The sequence below is a fragment of the Onychomys torridus genome, chromosome 9 (genome assembly GCF_903995425.1).
Source record: "Onychomys torridus chromosome 9, mOncTor1.1, whole genome shotgun sequence".
Lineage (NCBI taxonomy): Eukaryota > Metazoa > Chordata > Mammalia > Rodentia > Cricetidae > Onychomys > Onychomys torridus.
Window position 1 is genome coordinate 14016664 of NC_050451.1, and position 9655 is coordinate 14026318.

Consider the following 9655-nt stretch of genomic DNA (forward strand, 5'->3'; position numbering starts at 1 on the left):
ATCATTTTTTTAAGCTGTCCTCTGACCTCCACACAGCACCTTGGCACACTTGCCCACCCTCCCTGCAAAGTAGATAAATGAATGCAATAAAAAAATGTAAGCTACTGGAAAGCACATCATATGAACAGCAGAATTAGAGATGTGTTTGCTTCATCTTTTAAAGATTCCTTGTGTATAATTCTAGACGATCCAAAGTCAAGCCTTTAATAATTACAACCCTGAAAGGTCCTCCTCCCCATGGAAAAACAATGGAATTTTGGGTAATAGCTAAATAACTAACCATTGTGTGTAAGTAGCCACAACAAGCAATCACCATTTATAGGGAGTTATTTTTTATTATCTTGAATTAATCAAGGAGAAGGAATTGAAGACTGTTAAGTGAAGTACAGAGCAGAGAAAGAATACTTGGAATGGGAAGAGCTGAGTTTGAATGTTGTACCACTTACTGATCACACAGCCCAAATAAGTCACCTAATATCTGTGGTCCTGAGTGTTCTTCATTAAATGGAGTCAGGACTGATCAGATCACAGACACTGTAAAAGCTGAGTGAGCCAATGGATACAGGAACATTTTGTAAGCTGCAGGATACAATATAATTGTTGATAGGAAGAATTGTTAGCAATGAAGATGAGTGGGAAGCTGCCTTTCACATGAATGTTTTCAAACTCTGCTTCCAACTCCCCAGTGAGACAAGTCTACAGACATTTCCAGATGTGAGACAGTTTGGAGCCAAGTCTTCTGTAGTTTTTTAAATGAAAGCTTGGATGAGAGAGACAGGTTGGCTTAAACATAAATGACCAAAGTATTTTAGCTTCTTATTTCATTTAAAATACTTAGACTCTAACAATACAATTAATATTTTAGGCAGATAGTTGCTGCTATGGCTCAGTGGGTATAATGCATGCTTTGCAAGCATGAGGACCTGAGTTTGATCCCCAGAACTAATGTAGAAAATTGGGCATGGTGGCACGCACTTTTAACTCCAGCACTAAGGAGGCAGAGGCAGGAGGATCCTTGGGTCTTGCTAGTCAGTCAGGCTAGCTGAATCAGCCAGCCTCAGTCAGGCCAGTAGGAGAACCCATCTGTGAAATATAAAACAAAGTGCAGGGCTCCTGAGAAATGACATCCCAGGCTAGCTGTCCTTTGCTCTCTACTTGCATGTACACATATTAGAATACAATCATACATACATGTGTCTACACACACACTCACTCACACACACACACACACACACACACACACACATACATGAGAAAGAGAGACAGAAAGATACAGAACGGTAGAGAAAGACATAGAGAGAGACATACACACAGCGACACAGAAAGACAGAGAGAGACAGAGAGGGGCAGAGATACATACAAACACACACACGGGGTGGGGGAGAAAGAGTCTACATAAACACACATGCAGAGAGAGAGAGAGAGAGAGAGAGAGAGAGAGAGAGAGAGAGAGAGAGAGAGTCTAAGGGGCTGAAGAGATGGCTCAGCAGATAAGGACTCTTGCTACTCCTGCAAAGTTTCATTCCCAGCTGTAACTCCAGCTTCAGGGGATCTAACATCCTACATAGGCACCTCCCACAGACACAGACACAGACACAGACACAGACACAGACACACACACAGACACACACACACACACACACACACACACACACACACAGAGAGAGAGAGAGAGAGAGAGAGAGAGAGAGAGAGAGAGAGAGAGAGATACATAAAGAAAAATAAAATAAATCTAAGATTTTCCTAGAACCCAAAAGGTAATAAAAGATGAAGATCTATCATTTTCTTTTCCCCATAATTTTTGGCCTAAGGTGTCCTAAGGTGTCCTAAGTCCCTGTTTTGTTGATGTGATAGTGGTTTGTTTAGTAGAAAAGTTGTTCTGGGGGAAAAGATGGCTTGTCTGTGACTTTGTGACAGCTGTTGGTGATACTACACAACCCTAGACTGATGAACTAATATCAGCTAGGGAATCGAAGACTGAGGTCATTTGGTTTTGGTGATATATATTTTCTAGCTTTCCTATCTTTGCTGTTGAGTTTTGATGAGTTGACTGAGACAGGACATATTTTAAGTTTCTATAAATTTAATAAGGTTGGTGAAGACCATATTCAGTTTTGAAAATAAGACCACATTAAATTTAGTAGCTACAGCCACAATGATCTTATTTCAAAGAGACTTCAGGGATGCCTTCAGATGTCTAGTGGAATTCTCAATTCTCAACACATCAAAGCAATACTATAAGTGAAAAGGTTTAGAATTGAGAGGTGACACCTGAGTCCCTAGCATAACATTTAATAAATGGATTACTGTAAGTTGATTCAAAGATTTGGCCTAGTAACTTTTCTCCTTGGAAATACTGGAAACTCTTCTAGAGTAGAGTTCTGCTAGCTAGACAGAGTCCATGCTTGCACTTGTAATTCCTGATGCTCTCACACTGGGCATGCATTGTCTTCCTTCCCACTCCCCTCACCGTGTCAGCTTGGTTGGGAGATGAGCTGGCCAATCCTATCTTGCTCTTCCATCCCACCCAACTTCATGTTTTTTCCTCTGAAATTATTGGCTAATTCTAAACACACCCATGCTCACTTTAGTTTTGACAGAGGTGGAATATTTATCTTGCTGACTGTGTTTGCTTATGCAAGATACATATTGTTGACACAGTGATACTAACAGGCTTCAGAATATTGCTTAGTTAATAGAGTCATATATTCTTAATATCTCTTGTAAAATTGCACTTCTTGCCAGAGTTTGGGATTACTTTTACATTTTTTTTATTCATGAGTTTTAATTCATACTTCTTGGATGCTTTTCAATACATCCTCACACACTAAGATGTTGAGTTATCATACCAGAGAATACCAGTGTTGGCACAGTAGGGAGACCACATGAGATCACTGAGAGTCCTCTCTGAGTCCTCTGTGTACACTGAGGTTACTCTCTCCCAGGGCATCAGCATTCACCTCACACCTATGCTGGGCACCTGCTGGCAACACACAGTGTTTGTGTCTATTGCCATTGCTATTTCTTCTGGAATACTGCATATGTATTCAGTCTGGAAAGTTGGAAACCACCTCTGAGTCTTCCTACTCCCCTGCTTACCATACCCTACAAAGTATCAGACTCTACTCCTACTGTCTGGCTACACCAGTAATTAGCTCCTCCAGGGCAGTCTTGTCTAGTCCAGTTACCTCACATAGCTGTAGCCGGCAGCATTTCTACAGACAGGTGTATCTGATTATATTCCATGCATATTGACATAGTTTGTTTGATATCCTTCATGCATTTTTCTCTGTCATCAAGATAAACTCCTTATAGGACTTAGAGAGTTCTTTGTGGTGTGGCTTCTGCCTCCTCTTACTCTCTCTAGCTGTTCACTAGATCATACTCCATGTCCCAGCTTTAAAGCACCCCCGAAATATTCCAAAGATTCCTTGAATTTCTGTTTACTGGATGTAGTACCTTTTCTTCCTATTGCATCAGGTCCTTCTACTGTAAAGAGCCTACCACTGGTTTGGTCTAGGGCAGCTGTTTAATTCACATTCAGAGAATGAATAGAATGGAAGAATGGAGGATGAATGGATGTCTAAATGGCCACTTCAGAGACAGGCTTCCAGCAACACAGATTTCTACTTAAATTCTGACTCCCATTTCTGTCTTACAAAGGCTAAGAGCCAGCCTGGCTTTCTGACAGAACTCTAGACATAGAATAATAGTTATTAGGATTGTGGGGGTGGGTCTCCTTCTAGAGAATCTGAATTAATTGGTTGAGGGGCAATATTTTGTTCTTCTTTCAAAATCAGCCTCTTTGGTTGTCAAATTGCCAGGTAATGTGGTCTAGAACTTTAGCCTTCCTCCAAGTTTTTAATCTATAAGAAAGACCCAGGAAGGCATTTCTTAATTTCAAAAGTAGTTGCTGATTTGTTCTACAGCTTAAGCATCATGTAGTATTGTTTGTTTCACTTCTTAATGGATGATAATCATAGCAACAGGAGCATGAGGCAGCTGGCTGTATTATACCAGGACCCCATGGAATGGTGTCGCCCACTGGTCCTTACCATCCTAATTAAACTAACCTAGAAATGGCCCCAACAGGCATACCCAGGGGTTTGTTCCCATGTTGATTCTAAATTTCATCAGGTTGACAATTAAGCTTAACCATTACAACTCTAGCTCTTGTCAACTTTATACTTAAACATATCACTTTAAGCCTTAACCTTCTACTCATTGTCCCCATAGGCACATGGGCATCTGATGTTACAAAATGAACTCAGTCTAACTTAAGTTCTCACAGTCTTTAATAATTCCAACACTGCTCAAAAATTTTAGTTTTGCATGCAGAGTTTTTTCTAAAATCCAACCAATTTCTTAACCATGAACTCCTCTCAGTCAATCAAACAACAAACAAATTTATATACTTCCAACATGCAATGGCACAGAATAAATAAGTATTCCCATTCTAAAAGGGAAGAGGGGGCATATCAAAGAGAGATTACACAAAAGCAAAGCAAACTCCCAGCATGGTGAACAGCAAATCACGTAGTTCTATCCTCAGCATCTAGGGCTCATAACAGAGACATCTGGGCTTCAAAGGGCTTGGGTGGCCTGTATTTTCTCTAGCTTTGCTGCCTATAGCACACATAGCCTCTCCTTTGAGCCAGTACCACTCCATGCATGCAACATTACACAGTGTGTATTCCTTGATTCTGGTATCTCCAACATCCTGGAACCATCATTGTAACTTAAGCTTTACCTTTACAACTTCACACAGTAGCTCCTCAGAGTCTCATTACAGGATTCCAACTCTTTTGCACCTTGCCTCAGCAGCTCTCCAAAATTGTGATTCAAGATCCAGGACCACCTTAGTTTGCATCTTTATGCTTAGAGTACTATGTGGACAATGCTTCCAAGTTCTCTTGCTAGCCAGCTATGGAGCCTGGCCTCCTTGGACTTCTGTTGCATCAGCCTCTGTGAGTCTGCTTTTTGACTCGGGGAAAACACTTTCCTAGACAATTGTTTTTGATAAGGGAACCCCTTTCTGTGGTTCTCTCAGTTTAGGCTCTCTTCTTTCAAATGCATTTTTTGTTTTTACAACATGGAGACTTCCATCTGTAAGATCTGGGAGCCCCTATAATGTTGTAGTAATGCAGTGCACTGGGTATTTCTTTAATGGTCCTAATTTCTAACAATCATAGCTGTTTTGAAACTTGCCTTATCTGCAACTGCTGGTTTGTTTGTTTGTTTGTTTTTTATTTCTCCTCCACATTTGCTACCTGTCATTGTAGACCTAGATAAGCCAAGTGACAGTATGAATTGAAATTTCCTATCCCAAATAAGTTAATCCATTATTATTATTTTTATTTTAGCCTCACTCAAGTTCTTAGGACACAGGCAGAATGCGGCTAGATTCTTTCCTAGACTACAACATTAGTGGCCTCCAGTTCAGTTCCCAGTAGAGACCTTGTTCTCCTCTGAAACCTTATGAGCTAAGCCTCCAAGGTCCTTGTATCTGTTAGTATTCTGGTCTCTCACATTTCCAATACAATGGCCTACTATCCTCTGCTAATAGCATTCTAGAGTTTTTTTTCTAGCTTAAAGTTCCAAACTCTTCTACATTTCTCTTGAAAACACTTTCCAAAGACCTATAACCACATGGCCAAACTTATTGCAGAAATGACCCCACTCTTGGTACCATTTTTTTTTTTTTTTGCATTAGTTGTTTTCTTTGTTTCTGTGATAAAACACATGAAAAGAGCAACTTCAGGAAGGAAATGTTTATATTGGCTCACAGTTAGAAAATAAAATACAGCATGGTAGGGATGCCATGGCAGCAAGAGCCTGAGGTATCTGGTTAGGTTACTTTCAGAGTCATGAAATATAAAGGAATGCATGCTGGTGTGAAACTCACTTTTATTTTCTACTTTTTATCCAGTTCAGGAATTTAGCACATGGAATGGTGCAACCCACAGGTGAAATTTCTCTATCTCAATTAACATAGTCAAGAAACTTCCTTATAGACATATCCAGAGGTTTCCATGGCCACTCAACATCCCATTGAGTTTACAATCAAGCTTAACCATTACAGTAGGGATTTACATATTTAGGAATTTGTTCAATTCTTCTAGATTATTGGAACATAAGTTTTCAAAATATTCTCTGCTGTTCCTCCTGAATTCAGTTGTATTTATTTGTTTTAATATCACTTTTGGTTTTAAATTTTATTAACTTGAATATTTTATTCTTTCTTTATTTAGCTGTTTGTCTTATTTAACTTTACAAAGAATTAATGATTTATCGACTACTTGTATTTTTCTTTTCATCTCCATTTCATTTACACCCTGATCTTTATGATTTATTTACATCTCCAAATTTCAAGTTTGGCTTGTTCCCATTTTTCTAAGACCCTGAATTGCATCATAGGTTATTTATTTGAGAGCAGCCACATCTTATATATAGGTGTTCATAAACTTCCCTCTGAGAACTATAAACAAAGTTTCTTCAGGGATTTGTCAATTGGGTTTCAGAGTTGAAGGTTGATCTGTGAAAATGAGGCCAAATTTGAGCCTTCTACATGTTGAACTTAGGTTATCAGTGGGGTTGGGGGGGGGGCATGAGGACAATTCTTGCATAAGGGAGACCAGGACAGCCTGTGCACAGGAAAGATTCAATTTCATTTAGTTGGCAATTTAGAGCTATGAGGTCTTCATGAGGTTGTCTGTTAGAGTAATTATACCTCTGCTGAGGTCTGTTCTTTCTAAAGAGAGTAGACTGAAGCTGCTATTTTAATTTTTGGGAAGATTGGTGCTTATCTTATCTAACTAATAACATTTATTGTGGACATTAAATCTTTGGCTGATTAGGTATTGCTAAGACCTGCCTTTGTTTTTGTTTGGAAACATCATGTTTCTATGAATCTAAAACTGGCTTCCGACCCATAATCCTCCTGCTTCAGCCTTCTGAATGCTTCAATATAGGTGTAAACAGCCACACATATTTCTATTTTACATTTTACCAAGCAATGCTTATAATGAATGTATTTGTAACATCATTATTGTGATGTTAATCTAATTGGAAAAGTAAAATATATTTAACCATCAGGGAATGAACAGCCAAATAATATGCAGTACATTCCTACTGCAGGCTACTGTTCAGGTGATAAAAGAAATATCTATGTGTATGTAGAATATGAAAAGAGGACTATACATATGATATGGAAAGAGTGAAATGTAAATATATGTATGTAGATAAACATATGCACATATACAATGTTTTATTTTTGTTCAGAAGAATACTATGCATACATGAATAGCTTGTTTAATTATATTTGTTAATATTTATAACTTCATATTGCTTTCTAGCAGTATGTTAAAGACTCATCATCATGTCTAAGTGGTCTAATCTTATTCTTAGAGTAATTCTATAAAGCAGGTAATGTTGTATGTAGCTCACACATGAGCTAGGCTGAATAAGCTGCTTTCAAGATTCTTCCCTCATTCTGAATTGGTGTTTAGGCTTCAGAAACCTCCTGTACACACTTCTGAAAGTCCTACTTCTCTATAAAGGATATCTCCTAACTGACACCCTTTGTTCCATGATATTATTACTCATTTTGGAGTTCAAAAGAGTTTGCTTGTTTTCTGTCTTCTTGCTGGATTTATGAACTTTGGTGAGGGTGACAGTGGTACATGCCTTTAATCCCAGCACTGAGGAGTCAGAGCCAGGTGAAGCTCTGTGAGTTCAAGGCCAGCCTGGTCTACAGAGTGAGATCCAGGACAGGCACCAAAACTACACAAAGAAACCCTTTCTCAAAAAACCAAAACCCCCAAAAACAAAACCAAAACCAAAAACCTTTGGTGAATTCTTGATTTAGACTTCAAGTCACCCTTGAATCAAATTTATAACATCATTGCTACAGTTTTAGCTGCTAGAGTAACCTAGGTCTACAGTCCAAATTAAACATTAGCTTGTACTGTGTCTGGGCTTGAAAGTAATGTATCATAAAGAACTTTATAAGGAAACAACGCTGTTGAAATATTTTAAGTACAAACAGGAAAGTTCTGTGCTTGCGATGAGAAGCAATGAGAAGGCCATTTGATCTAAAATCCCAGTCTGAGTCTTCATTTGTCTGGCCTTTCCCAGTAGCCTTTTTCCCTCCCCACTTTGAGCAATCATGTACCTAAGCAAGTCAGCTCCCTCTTTGTTAAGTGCTTTTGATGGTGTGTATACACAAGCTGTCTTCTAGCATTCCATATCGATTTCATATAGTTTGAATTCCCTAGAGTGACTGTGTTCACTAACTAACCTCAAAGTTTGGAACACTAGAATTTGTGCCAGGAAAAAAAATCTTTTAAGTGCAGAGGAGGAGGAGGTTTTAGTCACTAATATTAGTTTTTGGGGGCCATCACTTCCTCCTACCTTGTGCTTCCTACAGTCCAACTTGTATGCACAAAGTTTTGGTTGGTTACTTTTTATTGCATTCTAGAAGGAACTGGTTTCTCACCATCCTCTGTGATTTCAATGCCCAGTTTTTCGAAGACTGTAGGTCCTAGAGTGGGAGAAAAGCTGGGGACAGACACTATCATTTATGCTATAGCTAATTAAGGATATCCTCAATCCTGCTTACTCTTGTTCTCAGGCAAAGCAAAAATAAACAGGGAGTTATAGGAACAGGGTGTTGATGAGCGGAACAGAACTGAATACATGGAAGTGTATCACATTGGGTGATACTAGACCAGAATACCAGTTTCCACATAAAGGATCTGTTTCTCAAAATTACGTTTTTAAAAATTAATAATCTTTGTTTCCTGGATCACCCTCCACCACCACCACCAAATGCCTTGCTAGTTAATTTGTTTGCAGGCCTCTTAGAGACATTGATGGTTTAGGTGATTTCTCATGGCAGAAAAAAATGCCGGCTTCACACGCTTTTCCTCTAACTAAAATGCATCTGTTGTGTAACGCTACAGCTGGTTCAGAGTACAGGTGCTTGCTCTTGGCTCCTGCTCTGCCCTGAGGAGGTAGAGGGGGTGAGCCCAATCAGGATCAGGTGTGGGGGAGGTGTGCTCACAGCAGAGACCACAGTGTTGCAACCTTAGCCCATACCAAATCCCTGGGAGAGTTTCTGGCTGCCTGTATGTCTCTGTGAGTAACTCCAGGCCCCCAACTCTCCAGAGTGGGTTGTTAACCCTGGAACCACTCAGAGATCAGGTAGGTAGCTGAAGGAAGTCCCAGAAGCACTTTCTGTCTGAGAGTCTACACATCGTTCTTCACCTTTCATGGACTATAGGCTTCCTATTTGAGACATCAGAACTGAAGGCTGAAATTCCTCAAGGTAAGAAGACTCCCCTCCCAGGAAATGGACTCCTCCAATGTCCTTACATGATTATTCAGGCACTTTCACTTTTCCATATATAGGAGTCACCCGGGAGCAAACTGTGACCGGCAGAAGGGAGTGACATCTGTATTCCATCCACTCTCTCCCTCTTTGCCCATCCTTACCCTGTTCTCACATGCTCATAGGCACTTAGGCAGAAGTTATCTCTGTGACTCTGCCAAAGACCACCCTGTTGGTTTTGTAGGGAGAGGAAAAAAGAAAAGAAGGATCTGCAGGCAAAGTTACAGCATTGCAGTTGTCACCTTGGAAAAGTGAAGGCGAAAA